Source organism: Sturnus vulgaris, chromosome 10 (assembly GCF_052056855.1).
Source record: "Sturnus vulgaris isolate bStuVul1 chromosome 10, bStuVul1.hap1, whole genome shotgun sequence".
Lineage (NCBI taxonomy): Eukaryota > Metazoa > Chordata > Aves > Passeriformes > Sturnidae > Sturnus > Sturnus vulgaris.
In genome coordinates, this window is record NC_142252.1 from 23,055,859 (window position 1) to 23,072,322 (window position 16,464).

Sequence of the window (16,464 nt, forward strand, 5' to 3'; positions counted from 1 at the left end):
AGAAATTGGTAACCAATGTCATGAAGATGAAGCAGAAGCTGAAATAATGGAAAATTGATAGGGAAGGGTCAGAGAATGAAGCTTTTCACCATCTGCTTCAAAAAAAAACCTGTGAGGTAAAACTACAACATCTTTCCTGAAGTTCAGAAAGCTCAGCAATGCAAAGCAATTAATTCTGGAATCTTCAAATCACATGTGGAATAGAGCTGCCAAAATCTTTCTTTATCCAAACTCAGCAGTTTGAGATAAAGTTTGAGAATTTGAGATGCTTCTCTGTTGTTTCTGCTCCGTATTTTATGTCACGGGATGGACCCTAACAATGGGGGAAATTAACCCAAATAAATTCACCGTGTAGTCACTTACCTGTCATTTTGCCAAGAAAACAACTGGTTTATTCTGTTCGTGATGATGAGTTAACTTTCTTTTCAAAAAGGCATTGAAGGTGCCAAGCACAGCTGTTAAAAAGAGGCATCATAAATGAGTTAGGTCAAAACAGGCTCCTTCCACAGGCTTCCAACAAGTTTTTTATGGTCATTGACTTTTTTTTTATTTCTGGCTCTTCAAGAGCCAGGAATTTTCTGGATTAGTAAAGAAATGGAAGGTTTTGTCAACACAGGAAAGAGATAAACAGCAGACAAAATAATGATATAATTATCAGCCTGACAATGATCCCAGGCCAAGGAACAGAACGACTGAGGCAGAGCTCATTAGGCACAGAAGTAAAAAAAAAGTGTAATTAACAGCAATCAAACTCAGGTTTATAAAGATTAGATCATTGCCCAGCTAATGAGGTTTCCTTTTTTAAGATTAGGGGTTGATTAATGAAAGGTGAAAACATAAGAAACATTTCGTTTGGGTCCTGGGTGCTTCATTTAAAAAAGTTAAGACTGAAGATGGAGAAAAATGGGATGAGCTCAACCACGTCCCAAAACTAAAACCTCTGGACAATTTTTTGGGCTGGGATTGCCCAGGGCTCGTGTCTGAGGGGGATTTTGTGGTTACACAAGGTTTGAACCAACACTGCAACCAAGCAGAGAAAAAAGGAAATCCATGGGCACATTCCTGACCTGCTGAAAGGCAATTTATTAAACCCCAATAAATTGATCTATTCCCCATCTCCTTTTATTTAAAATCCCTCCTAATTTATCTCCAACCCTGTCCCAGTTTGAGGGATGCTTCCACATGTTTATCCAGCATGTTCACCTGATAAAACCTCTCCAGGTGTTTATTTTTAAATTGTTCATCCTTCAATGCATTCACTGCACTTCATCCTCCCAGGTGTTAAACACTTGTGTGATTTTTATCCATCAAATATCACTCCAGAGGTTCTCTGTGCTGTTGCCACCCTTCTCTGCTCCCCACAGATCCCATTTTTCCAACCAGTCCCATCAGCATCTTCTCATTTTTCTCCAGAGGGCCAAAGAAAACATCAAATAAGAACAGTTCTGAGCTTGATTCTTCAGAAATTCCGCATTTGAGTCGCAGAGTTCCTGGCAGTGCAAATCAAAACAAACTTAAAAGGCTCGTGGGAAGTACAGAGTGAACAAGACTGAAAAAGTGTTAGCCAGGCCAGCTGAAAGGGATAAGATCCAATTTTTGGACACTGGGATAGAAAAATATACTAAAATAAATATATTAAATATACTAAATAAATATCAATAATATACTAATATAATATAATAAATATACTAAATATATTAAAATAAACTGAAGCTATATTTTAGAGCAGTGATTAGAATTGATCACAATGTTTCGGTGATTATTTAAAAACGAAAATATTCTAATCCAGAGTGTATTTTCTAAATGATTAAATTAATGTTGAGCATAAACTAAAGCCACGGCTGCTGGATTACAGGATAAAAATTGGGGTTTTTTTTCATGTCCTTCTGGCAGGAATTTGTGGCTGAAAATATGACCCATAGCTCTTGTCTTGATTTCACAACTGTTCAGATAATTCAGCAAGAAATGTTTTTGCATAAAACTCTTTTTGGAGGAAAAACCTTCATTTAAGCCTTATTTTCTTTTTTTCCCCCCTTATTCATTTTAATAAATTATTCTGTAAATCCCAATTTTTCCCCACATCAGAGCCTTTATTCAGAATCATGGGATTCCGAATTATGGGATCATAAAATTATAGAATCATAAAATTATAGAATCATTAAGCCAAACCTTTAAGACATATTTGTATATATTCACATACATTTGTATATAAACACAAGGCTTTAACAGGGAAGGCACAAATATTTACCATAAAATGGAAGAACTGCTGTAAAATCCTACAAAAATAATCATAAGAACTTCAGCAACGCTGATCTGGGATTATTTGTTGAAATTAAAAATTAAAAATTCTTCTTTTTATTCAAAATACAGAAGCTAAAGAGAAGAACACACTTCCTATTTTCAAGTACTTACATCAAATAAGTAATGAAAACAACCTTTCCCCTCAGTTTAAAAAATGAAGTCACTAATATTTAAAAATATGAATTTTCTCACGGGTTTTTTACCCATCATGGCTTAACTCTGAATTTGGGTGGAATTTGCCATCTGTTTCCTCTTGCATCACACCCTGAGTCAAACTTCCGGGCCTTTCTTTTGGCAGATGATGCACAAAAATTGGATAAAAATAAATTAAAAAAAAAAAAAAAAATCTGAATGGAGACTGCCAACGATGCCCTTGACTTGTGCTCTTTCCCAGGGATAAATCACATTTATAAAGCACGTGTCATGCAAGGTGCCATCAATTTTTATTCACGTTTTGCTGACTCAGAGAGCTTCTGACAGAGCCACCAGCACAAGCCCAGCTGGAAACGTTTCACCATGGCCATGGCAACTGAAGAGCAGGGAGAATATGGAGAAAAATTGATTTTATTTAATTTATTTTTTCATCTCTGGAGGAGCCTCATCACCACGAGCTCCACTTTCCAGGAGGTGACAGGAGAGCACCTGAGCTGCCCCTGGCTGCCTGAGCATCCCTTTGGGACAAATAAAATTACAGCTGCTGGCTTTCCCTATTATAAATTATTATTATTAATTTTTAATTATTATTAATCACAGTTATTTTAATGTAGGGCAGTTTGAGTTTTGATACAATGTAATTTCTCAGCTTTTGTGGCCAATGCCCTGGCCATGTGTAGCTTATATATAATTTTATATATGTAAGATTAAATAGAATAAGATAAAATATAAATGTGTATCTTACATATAAATGTGTATCTTATACACATCTTATAATGTGTGTATATATATATATATTTTATAATGTGTGGATAGATACACATATATATATTTTATAATGTCCATATATATAATGTGTATATATATATATTTTATAATGTGTGGATATATACATATATATCTTATAATGTGTGTGTATATATATATATGTGTATATATTATAAAATATATATTTTATAATGTGTGTATATATATCTTATAATGTATATATATATATATATATATAATGTGTGTATATATATGTATGTATAATTCTATATATTACCATAATAAACATATATTGTAGTTTAGGCTTTCACAAAATAAGAGATATAATGTCAACTTTTGCAAAATGCTTTTATTTTTGTAACTAGCAATAGTAAAAATAACTTGCATAAATGTATATCAATAGCTAAAACTAATTAGATAACATTGAAGGAACCACACAGATAACATCAAAAGGAAGGATGTGAAAAGGATTTCTACCACTGATCCTGCAGTTATCAATAATTCCCCAATTTGTCATTGTAAAAAAATAGCATACATGTCATCAGAAAATGGCATATACATTGTCAATAAATAAGATACTCAACTCCCAAAAACCAAATCTATGCTACTACATGACAAATCAAAGGTCAAAAAAAGCTTAAAAATGCCGAAAACATGTAAAAAACCTCAAAAAAAAAAATAAATATATATCATGTTCATAAATATACATTTAAACGGTGCAATAAAAAAACATATCAGGAAAATTATTATAGCTAACTGATGTCCTTTTGGCAATTTTCCAAGCACCCCAGCACTAAATATTGTCCCTTTTATCCCTTAATAAACTTTTGAAAGTTTTCAAGAGCAAGCCTTATTTCTCACCCCCAAAAATCTGAAAGCTCCAATTCCTTCGGATGAGGCTCCCTGGGCCCCCTCCACGGGGCTGATTTCAGCTATGAAATTGTCACCACAGCTTCTTTTTTTATTTTTGAGCACACACATCAACCCATCCTGAGGACTGCATGGAGCATCCACCAGAGCCAAGGCCTAAATCTGGGAGCATAATTAAATAATTTCTGTTAATTACAAACGCTCTACAATTATTTTTGTGTCTCTAAAATAGCCTTTTATAGATATCTCAACAGCCACCCACGCACACTGCCAAAGGTTCCTTCTCCTTTTACAAAAGCACTCATTAGTATTTAGAAACAGATCCTTTCCACCTTCACTGTTGGCCTTAAAATTGATCAAGGGAGGACACAAAAAAATCTGAATTTTATTTTGAAGTAAAAAGGTCTTAGAAGCTCGTATACAAAAGCTATAAAAATCCCTAATTAAAACCCCAGAGAGCCCAGAGATCTCTAAAAATCACTTATCTTCTCAGAAGGCACAGCTTTGTTCCCAGTCTGTCTGTGCTCATAAACTGAAAATAGGTGAACACACTTCTGGCTGGATAAATTATTGTCTAATATCCCATGCAACATGTACAGATTCATCTCATTACAAAGGGTTTTATTTTTATTTTTATTTTTTTAATTTTATTTTTAAGAATCATTTCCTGGCTCTCCAAAGAAAAAAAAAATTTCAATGTTATCTTCTTGAAGAACATAAATATTTCTTGGATGCAAGAGATGCTTCATGGTGGCAAAAGCCATCGATATTTTTTCCATCTGTTTACCACACTTGCTTTGAAACCAAATTAGCTGAAAATTCAATAAATAAAATTACAGGTGAGAAAAATCAAAGCAAGAAGAGAACTGCTTTAAACAAAGGGGGAAATCACAGCCTCCTGTTTTTTTTTTTTTGTGGAGATGCAAATCTCCTACATCACAAGGACTTTTTGAACTCCATTTCTACGGATGCTGCTGGGAAGTCAGCTCATTTCTCCCGTGTATTAAAGAGAATAATTTATTTTCCACAAGAAAAAAAAACTTATGAGTGCATATGCAAATATCACTTCCAAGTAAACCCATTCTTTTCAAATTCCCATTTGTGAATGAGGTAAATGTTGTGTAGCACACAGTCAACAGCTTTTGTATGAGCAAAAATGCAGAATAACAGGTTCCAAATGATCACTGCTTCATTCCATCCTGCCTTTTCTGGGAGGGCAGCACAATAAAATCAGGTATTTTTCTCAAATATTTGTGTATTTTGCCATTATTTCATTTCCTGGCACGTCAGGCTACACCGATTTCCTCATCTCTTTGTTTCTTCAGAATTTTAGAAGCAGATTAATGAATTTATTGCTGCCAAACCCTGCCAGCTTCCTTTTCACTTCATTCCTCCAGAAGCAACAGCTATGAACTGAAACAAAGTGAAAATATGATTTAATTGAGATGTTTGTGGGGCACTTTTTTGTTGTAGTTTGGGTTTTTTGTTGGTTGTGGTTTTTTGTTGTTTGTCTTTGGGTTTTTTTGGTTTTTTTTTGTTTTCGTTTTGTTGGGGTTTTTTTTGTTTTGGTTTTTTTTGTTGTTTGTTTGGGGTTTTTTTGTTTTATTTTGGTTTGGTTTGGTTTTTTTCTGGTTAGTGAAAAAATGCTGTTTGGCAACTCATCACCCCCCCATTCCTGGAGGTTTCCAAAATTCAACCAGACAGGAACCTGAGCTTGTGATTGTCCAGGAAGTGTTCAGGGAGCAGGATGGGGTGAGGGACTCAGCATTTTTAATTTCAACACCTGTAACAAGATTACTACTAAAAACTAAAAACATCTGAATTTCTGGACTTTGTAAAGGTGGGGGTGATGGTGGGGTTTGGCTGAACAATTCAAGTGAAGGTTCAGTCCTTCCTGACTGAATTCTGAGAGAGATTTTGAAGTTAAATTTCATCACTGGACCTTTATTTCCAAGCCCACATCCCCCAGCAGCTCTTGGATCACTGCAGATTTTCTCAGCACCTCAGGCTGTCCCATTCCCAACCCCATTCCCAAACTGGGAAACTGCTCCCTGCAGATGGCAATGGGAGGCCTGGATTACAGGAAATTATTCAGACTAAAAAGTTATTTTCAAAAAAATTTGCACCAACCCACGTTTTTAATGCTGTGCCTAATTTACTTTCCAAACTGCAGCCTGGGCTACATTTATATTTCAGGGCTTGGGAAAGAAAGAAAAAAAAAAGGTCACAGTAAGATCTGTGTTGACTGCAATATTATTTCAGCATTCCCCTTGATAATATCTGCTGGAATTGTTTGTTCAGAGAGGAGCCAGCACGAATATCCAGAATGAACATCCAGCACAAATATCGAGGATGAATATCCAGGATGAATATCCCAGTATGAATATCCAATATGAATATCTAGCACAAATATCCAGCAGGAATATCCATTATGAATATCTAGTAAGATAACCAGTGTGAGTATCCAGAATATATCCAGCAAAAATATCCAATATGAAAATCCAGTAGGAATATCCAGTACAAATATCCAGAATATATCCAGCACAAATATCCAGGATGAACATCCAGCAGGAACATCCACTAGAAATATCTAGCAAAAATATCCAGAAGGAATATCCAGCAGGAATATCTAGGATGAACATCCAAAATATATCCAGCACAAATATCCAGGATGAATATCCAATATAAATATCCAGTACAAATATCCAGCAGTAGCTCTGAGGTGAATTTGCAATTGCTGCCACTCATGAGGCAGAATTTTAAGAGCTGCTCCAGGTTTGTTCTCCCTGCAGGAGCTGCAGCTCCATCTACGAATTTTCTAAAAGTACCTGATGGCAATGGCTGGAAGGACCCAAAATGCTGATATTTGGGGTTTTGTGTCATGTAATTCAACCCTAATTAAGCAGCAGCCCTTTAGGCGAGTTCTAAAGGGTGCAAATAATTGAAGCTCTCAATAAAGCAGTGAAAATGAACTCAGAAGTCCAGAGAGAGGAAAAAAAAAAGGTTGAACCCAAAAGGCAAACTTGATTAAATGCTGCAAATCCACCCAGTCCTTCAGAAAAGTAACACTGAACCCAAAAGGCAAACTTGATTAAATGCTGTAAATCCACCCAGCCCTTCTGCGTCATCACACAGGTAAGAAACTGTCAGACTCATATACACTAATTAACTAATTATATACACTAATTAACTTTTAATCTTCACGGTATAAAGGGACCAAACTCTCTCTCTGTGAATTTCTCACGTAACGCTGACGTTTTAAACGATTTCTTTTTCTCACACAACGCTGAAAGTAAAGTTATTCACAATAAATGTATGAAAGTTCATTTTTAGCTCCCGTTGCCATCTGGGTAAAAATTCTCTTCCCAAAGCCCTTGGGTAAATCCTTGCCTTTGCCACCACAGGAGGCTGCACCATTTGCATCCCTCAAAAGTGAGACAGCCACCAGGATTATTAATGGCTTTCCCCTCAGCCAAATTTACAAATTGTCACAGAACTTACACTTATTTTGCATGAAATTCCAAGTAAGTGAGCCGTGCACTTTTTAAGATGCTCAAAATCCAATTTTACACTTGTCTTAATCACTGCAGATCAGTTCATCACACGTTGGAGCTGCCATCTGCTCAGCCATTTATCAAAATCCCCACCCAGAAACTCCTCTGGCTGCTGCTGCTCACACACAGGGGGCTGTGTGTGCCAGGAATTCACCCCTGGCTCCACCACGATGCAATCTTTATCCCCAAATCCAAATCCTGCAGGGGCACTGGGAGGTCTCAGCCACCCCAGGCAGTGGTGACACACCCAGAGTGGCTTCACAAATGATGGGGACAAAGGACAGTGACAGTGATGTTGTGTCACACCCTCTAATGGCAAAACCATCCCTAAAACACACCCAAATTCCCATTAATTCTGGGTTTTTTCCTAATCAATCCATTTAAAATTCATATTAATCCTGTTTTTTTTTTCACCTCTCACAAATCATCTCACAACCCAAGGCCAGGGATTGAAAGGACTGGCATTAAAATCCAGATGAAGCTGCCTCTTCTCCACATGCTGGAAATTCACACAGGAATTTAAAAAGCAATGGGAATGAACATCTGGCCAAATGTTCAGGGCAGAAGAAACCACAACAGGCAAGCTCTTCTGCCAAATAATTCAAAATATGTGCATTTATAAATGCTTGATTTCTAAGAATGGGAAAATTCTTATTAGAACTAAAATGGTCTGTGATCATAATTCTATTCATCAGGTAAAAATTATTTTTAATTTTTTTTTTAAATGATAAATAATGCATTACTGGTAAATGAACTTCTTTACACACTTTAAGTATTTCTGTAGTAGAGAAAAAGAAAAAAAAACAAAAGAAAAAAAGGAAGAAAAAAAGGAAAAAATGCAAAGTAAGAGCCTATTTTATCTTCTGGATCTGCTTTGCTACAGATATCGAGACAGAAGATTCATTAATCTTTTCAGAAAGTCAAGAATTGCCTTTGAGGATAAATCCACTCCCTTTTCTTGCCTGGTTTAGGACTAGGAAATGGGTTTGCTTCCATTGCACAAGTTTGGAACACCAAAGCAGAAAAATGAATGTTCATTTTAAACATATTTAGGCCCAAATGAGGCACTGGGCAGTAAAATGAAGAAGGAAAAGTCAGATTTTTTAAATTAAGTGTCTGCATAAAGGAACAGGTTCATGTACATTTGGTCTGTATTTTAAATTTAGAAACGATTTTACCATGGTCAGCTGCCCTTGTGGGGACACACATCTCTGCATCCAGGCTAATTTTGTTTCCTAAAATCATATTATAATTAAGCTTTCATTCGTTTGTTTTTCCATCCAAAGTCTTTGGATTCTAAATTGAAATGCTTGACTGAAATGAGATGCCAGCTAAAAATGACCAATTAATGCCTGGGTTAATATTTAGCAGGGTTACACTCACCTCACCCCTGTAACTGTAGGATTGATTTATTTTACACCACATTCCCCATTTCCTGTTCCCTCCTGAGGCTTTTTCCTGAGCTATTTTCAGAGGTTTAAAAACTGAGAAATGCACGTCCAAAAATACAGGAATGATTGGAGATGCTCGTGTCATCAACTGGACATTGGCAGAGCAATTCAAATAATTCTATCTTTAAAGAAGGCCAAAGCTAAAAATACAAATGCCCAGCTCTGAAGGGCAGTGCTGGCTTCAATTCTCCCCCCAAAAATTAGAAAATAGCCACAAGATCAGAAATCCACAAAGAATTTCGTGGAGCTCTTTGACCAAACTTTTATTATTTGCTTTTTGACTGAACTGCTAAAGGATGTGTCTGATAAGCTACAAAATATATTGAAATAAGGAAATTGAACAAAAGAAAAAGATGCAGAAGGTGAGAAAATACCCATGGTCAGTCAGGGAACCCAGAAACACAATTTGTACCTGAGCTTTTGGGGTTGGGCAGGACCAGCAGGGAATATTCCTCCTTTTGATTATTCCACTTCAATCTTTTACACTTGTAGAGAACATTATGAGCACCCCTAAATCGGTTTTCTCTATGCAAACCCAAAACTAAAGAATTTAAAAGAATTTTTAAAGAAGCAACAAGCTCAGAACGTTGTGACACATCTTCATGCTGGGCTTTTTTTAAATGGTGAATTGGAATTTTTTGATTCAAAATTCTGGTGTTAACACCTTTAAGATCTTTACAGGGAATTGATCTTTTAAGAATAAATTTTCCAGAAGGTAAAATCAGCAGCACTACCTGTACTTATTAATTTAATAATTATATTTGAACCATAAAGACATGAGGAGGGAAGGCAAAGGAAATCTACCTTAGTTCTTATAAAAGGCCTTAAAAAAAAAGACAATTAATGGGACATCTGATACGGAAATGAGCTATAATAAATTGAATTAGCAAAAATTCGAGTTGTAACATATTGTCACAGCTCAAAAACCTCTGCCCAGATGATTTTCCACCCAGTACCAAACTCAAAGCCAGAGATTCTCTCTCTGAGGAACCCCATTAATGCCCTGCTGGAACAAATCTGAATTTAATTCTGACTCCGTGGGTAACAATGCTGGTTGCTTCCCTCTTTTACTGCCACGCCATAAAACCCCAGGAATTAGATTTAGGAGCAGCCACCTGCTTTCTCTACAGACTGCCAACACCTGATACTTTTTTATTACCCTTTTTGAGGCTTGTTATGGTTGCAGACAGAATTTCCTGAAACTTTGGGGCTTAGGTGAAAGGCAGTGAATAATAACAGGGAAAACTCAACTTCTTCTCCAGCCATGTGATCATTTTTGATTTCCCCTCCCAAACCACTTTTCTATTTATCAATCCTGTATTATTTAGTCGGTGAAGACCAAAGGTGCTACAAATAAACGATGCCCCCAATTTCAAGTGTGATTAAAATGTGAGGGAGAAACACAGACCAGACCCAGGAGGGATCAGAGAGGGATTTGCTTTCCTTTTCCTTATTCCAGAGAGGGATTTGCTTTCCTTTTCCTTATTCCATGGTCATCAATCCTTCCCTCCCCCTGCTGCTGTTTCATTTCCACCCACACTGCCCTCAAGATAGATCTGAAGAAGCAGGTGGAAGTCATTCCAGATGTAATTTTGTTTAAAAAAAAAAAAAAAACAAACAGATAAACAATGCTGGAATTAGCCCCCAAAGGAGAATTTTAGCAGGAAAGCAAGTTGCTAAATGAAAATTGAAATTCAACACCCCAAATCATGTCACTTTAGTAGTCCACCTTTACTAACTGGTTAGTAAAACGAGCTGAAATTAAATTTTCTTTGGACACTTCCATGAATCTGAAACACTATGCCAAACTCCTAATTACAAACAAAAAACAGTAACTATCATGTGTGCAAAGCAGGAAAGTTGATTATATTAAGATTAGAGACATATTCAGATGGAATAACAAAGCATCAAAATGTTTGTTCTGATGATCTGATAGTCTCTGCAGCTCAGGGCTTTAAAGGAGAATTTCCAAGACTTTTGGTGACTTTCTCCCTGCAATGCTATAAAAGAAGATGCTGAAGATTTTCAGGATAAATCAGAGTTAAATTAACAGTAAACAGAGGTCCATCAGAAATATGACATCTAACAATGTGGAAGAGATTTCTAAACACTGAAAGGGCATCAGCACAGGAATATGAAAGGGAGAAGATTTTAAAAAAATAACTATGCTTCATTTTGCAGCCAGGACTGAGTAAACCATGCCTTAACCTCTCCTCCCAATCCCATTCAATCACAACTTTATCCCAGAAAAAAAGTATGTCCAAGTCCCAAGAGTGAAGAGTGATGGATGCACTACTAAAAAGGAATGAAAATAAAAATAAGAGTCTGATAGCATAAAAACGATCCACTGAATTTCATAGAATCACAGAAGGGCTTGCTTTGGAAGGGGCCTAATATCACCTAATTTCAACCCCTACAGTGTGATTTTAGGGATCCAAATCCTCTCTCCTCCAAAAAGGGGAAAAAGAGCAGCAGCAGCCCAGCCAAGTTCCATTTGGGATCTGTTATTGCAGAACTCATTCTGCTGAGCAGAGCTGCTCCTCACCTCTGGCTGGCCCCATTCCTCAAATCCACAAATCCCCAAGAATCTGCAGCCTCCAGCTCAGCCCAGGCATTCACACCATTTATCCCAAATCTCTGCCTGCTGCCCAGGAGCCCCTGCATCCTTCTCTCCTCTCAAGGGTCAAACATTTACTTTGTGCCTGATCTGTCTCACCCCGACCTCTCCCTGCCCAGGACATCCCCAGCTCGCTGCTGTGGGGGTGATGAGGCACAAATCCTCATTAATTGTTTGAGCAAATCTCTGAAGATATAAAAAAATGTGACTGCACCTGCTCCTGTTTCATTCAGCACTGCACTGGCTGCAGCTCCCAGGTGTGAGCCCACGTTTCAGCAGCTGAGCTGCACATCTCTTCTCCTCAGAGCCAACAGGGCTGGGAAATGAATTTATAAATCAGTGAGCCCATTTGTGGTGAACCCCCACAGCATTCCAAATGGGTGGATTCTCATTCCATTCCCTTGTTATTTTGGGAAGATACAACTGGAGGAAGAGCAACGTCCACAGCAAGCTCCCAGTCTAACAGCACAGATTGCTCCACTCCTTCTCCTCAAACTCCAACTCTGCTGATTTTGTCAGACTACCTGAAGGCTTCTGCACCAACTTTTTTTTTTTTTTTACTGGAGATAAAACCACTTTCCTATTCAAAGGAAGCAGATAACCTCTGGCATTCACTCCATGACCAGTTTTTTCCCCTCTTTTAAATGAACAGCCTGTACTAAAAAGAGGCTATAAAATGTTGACTACAAAACAGTAAACAAATGGTTTGGCTTGGCTGTGAAACTCTTGCAACACTTTCTACTCCAATAAAAAGCTGTGATTCTACCATGGCTACCTCCACTGCGATTTCTATTGAATTAAAATCTGGCTCAGGATTGCAAATCCTATTTGCAAGCAGGCAGAATTCATGCAAACAAAACTGAAATGATAACTGAGGGAGAGTTCTGGAATAAATGCTGGATTTGTCCTAGACAACACCCCTGTGTCCTTGCCATTCTGTTTGTCCAAAGGGAGGATTATTTCCTGAACGTGCAAATTGTGAATGCTCACCTGGGCACACAGACAGAGAATCCCTCACCAGGAATTGTTTCTCTCCATTAAGAGACTATGGAGAGTCAAAACTCCATTCTAAAAATATTCCTTACTAAAGCACAGATTGTTTGCACAAGCTACACAAAATTATTGGTAAAGAGAAAAAGAAGTACTGCTTCCCTCAATCCATGTGCTCCTTGCATGAGATGGAAAAAAAAATGAGAAGAAATCTCCTTTTAAACCCAGAATTGTGGCTGTTATTGCCCCAAATGTCCTGAGAACTGACATTAACAGAGCCAGGCTGCAGTTTGGGGCTGGCAGATATGGAAGGAGCAGCCACCCTGTCAGTGCTGCTGGACCAGCTGCATCCCTCACTCTTAAAGAACATTTAGATATTTAGATATCAAATTACCTAATTTAATTTTAGTGGAATCTATGACAAATCCAGTTCAGCTTCCTTAAATCGCACCAACCAAGCTTTGTTTCACCTACTCATAAATTCTGTCATTTTTAAGAATCAGGATCCAGCTACCTGTGCTCAGTGGAGCCTCCCATTATCCACCAGGTCTAACTCTGCTGGTTTTATCATTCCAGAGGAATGGGACAAAGCAAAATAAACTGCCAAAACACAATCCCTGCCTTCTTTACACTGCCCATCCTATTGCAGTGGTGCAGAATTTAAATCAGTGTGGTCTATCGCTCACCAAGTGCCAGCAACCTCAGGAAAAATGGAAAAGGAAATAAAACGAAAATGCAGCTTCCAAAATGGAGCCACTCTCTGAGTTGGTCTTGGGTTGGTTTCAATGTGTTTCTGTTCGTGCTCCCAGTGATTTAATACACTGCTGCTGAATATTTTATATCTTATCTACACTAAAAGCCACACCCATCTCCTTCCTAAACTGAATTTAGCTAAGTTAGCATGAAGGGCAGTAGTCTGAAAATGCTTTTGATAGTTGGAAGTGGAAGAAAAGGAGTTTCCACATGCAGAGCCCTGGGGTGAAGGATGCTGAGGCTTTCCTGGAGGAGATGCTGCAAGAACAAAGAGCAGCTCATGCAGAATCTCTGTCTGAGCTGGACTGTCACCTGGAAAGCTGTTTATAAATAATAAGAGTTTTCCTGTTCACAAAAAAAAAAAAAAAAAAAAAAAAAAAAAATAGGATTCATATTCCAGGCTTGCAGCATTTGGTATCCAGGGAAGGGAACTTTTGATCCTGCTCAGCTTTATCACGAATGCCAAGGCAGGAGTCCTGGCAGAGCCTCACAACGTGTTCCTGTATTTTTGACACTCCACTCAGCCACAGGGATGGGCAAACTGGTGAGGAAAAGAAGCCCAGCAGCAGAAACTGAACTTTGGAAGGCTGAAAATATTGACAGAGTTGATTCCTGAGGTATCTACACAACTTCCTCCAGCCCTGTGTTGAAAGTTGGAGAATAAGCTAATAAAAAAAGGAATTTTCTTGAAGGCTGCTTACAAGTATGAGGCAGCAGAAAGTGAAGCTTCCATGAGGCTGGGAATGTGTAAATCCCTGATATCACACAGTGGGATATGTCTGTATCCTTTGGAAAAATCGAGTTTTCCAGTCTGTAATAAACTCTGATTTTTAGGCTAAGAATTAAAGGCCGAGTTTCACCCCACTGTGCCTTCAAGAGAGTAAATGCAGAAGAAAAACAAGTTCTGTCCTCAAGATTTCATGTATTTTAGGCATTTTATACCTCAACGAATTGCAAACAATTAAACAGGAGCCCACAAACTGCAGGCAGTTTGTAATTTACCATGCTCTGAAGTCTTGGTGAGACTGGATCATTATTCAGTAAAATAATACCCCCAGAAGTGGTAAATACACATTCAAACAGAAGCAAGTTTTCTTCCTGGCTGTTCCTTAAGAGCAGCAGTGCTCCTGCAAACCATCAGATCTTTGTGATTAAATTAAAAAAAAAATCCCAGCTGGGCACTGGGAGGCACAAGAGATGTGAAATCACAACTGAACAAAAGCAGGAAGAAATGGAGAGATTGTGTCCAGCAGACAACACAGGGCGAAATAAAACATAAAAACTAACACAGCACCTTTGAAATGCAGGGAATATGGTGATAAGATTCAAGTGAAAATCCTGGGAAATCTCTCGTAAAAAGGAATATCTGAGCCATTTATCTCACAGTCAAGGCTGGTAAAATCTTTTGCTTTGCCCTTAGACAAAAAGCATTAAATGAGGTTTGTAAGAGCTGCTTAGCTGGAAACCTGACCAGTGTGGAAGAGGCTGTAAAGCCAAGATTACAATAAACTGAGCTTCAAACTGTGTGAAATCATAGGAGGTAATCAAAGCACTGATTCCAGGAAGAACTCACAGAAAAAAAAAAAAATTCCTCTCCACAGAAAGAAATTCCCCACAGATCCCTGCTGGAATGGTGAGGGCACAGAGAAGAAGCAGGAGCTGCCCCATAGCCACAAAACATTCCCAAAAATCTGCTCCAAAATCAACATTCTGCTTGCCAAAGCTGGTCCTAGCACTGCTGTTTTTACCTGGGAGGGAGAGCCCTGTGAAATGCAGCAGATGTGATGCCCTGCTCAGCCCAGGGCACTGGGATCAGGGCAGCACCACCACTCCTGGATCATTTTGTGCCATGGTAAAATATTCTTACCCACTATTATCAACCTGGCAGAATTAAAACTGGGAAAGAAATCCAAGTAATTAAATTTATTCCAAGAAACCAAATTTATTCCTCCAACCAGAGGATGCAAGAGAGAACTTTCCATTTACTCAAAAAAAACCCCACCAAAACAAGCAAACAAACAAAACCCAACCAAGCAAAAGAAAAACGAACAAAAGAAAACCCCACAAAAAAAACACAAACAAAAAAACCCAAAAAAACACCAAAAAAAAAAAATTGAAAAAACAGGCCAAACTCAGTGTTGTTAATCTAGAGGAAAATCTAACCAGGAGGATGAGCACTGCAAAATCGTAGGACACAAAAAAAAATCTTTCAGGAGAAATTACAGTGCAGGAAAACAGCAGAATAATGGTATTGAACACAGGCTTTTATTTTAAAGTTTAAATAATAATGTTTGCCTTGGGATTGGTTTTCAATTTAAGCCACGTTGTTTGTTATGTATTTAGCCTTCAGTATGAATTGTAGGTAATTATGAGTTTGGATTAAATGAAGAATTTGGGAATGCTCTGCACTACTGGGCACACCACTGCTCTTGAATCTCCACTAACAAAAAAAAAAAACAAATTAAAAAGCTGTAGCTACACCATGATTAACACCAAAATGGAACTTTTTGGCTCTCAGAGATAATCTTAATGCTGAACTAGTTAATTAACTGAGAGTGTGTTTTAAATCAGCCAGGCTGGGTATTAAAATGGACAGTAAATGGAAGAACTGGTGTGCACCTCACACTGCACTGATAATGGAGTTATAACTTAGCACTTACAGCAAGCACTGACAAACCTACAATCAAATTTGGGCCTTAACACTCCTGATTTATTTTTATTATCCCATAACAATCCAGGCTTTCTCATCAATAGTAACTTTCCCTATATTTTAGTGGGTAATAGAGAGCATTTATTTTTTTTTTTTACATACACAATGACTGCTCTGAGTTTCCTCAGTGATATTTAACAGAGTCTCTCCATCAGTTTAATTTCACTTCTACTTATGCTTTCTGCAAAATATGTTGGGCTTTTCTACCACAGGGCTTAGGATGCTGTGGAACATTTTTCCTTCGAGGAAATACAATATGTGTCCATAAGTGCCATGTTTTCCAATTCCTCCTGCTTT

General features: G+C 37.7%; 1 long non-coding RNA gene across 1 annotated transcript in view; it reads right to left on the reverse strand.

The window, feature by feature from the left end:
* LOC148222710 (uncharacterized) overlaps positions 1-16,464 on the reverse strand; it is a 151,548-nt gene that overhangs the window by 35,630 nt on the left and 99,454 nt on the right. Inside the window, exon 3 of the long non-coding RNA XR_015805796.1 lies at positions 364-455. This is a non-coding gene — a long non-coding RNA (uncharacterized LOC148222710). The remainder of the gene's footprint in view (positions 1-363; positions 456-16,464) is intronic.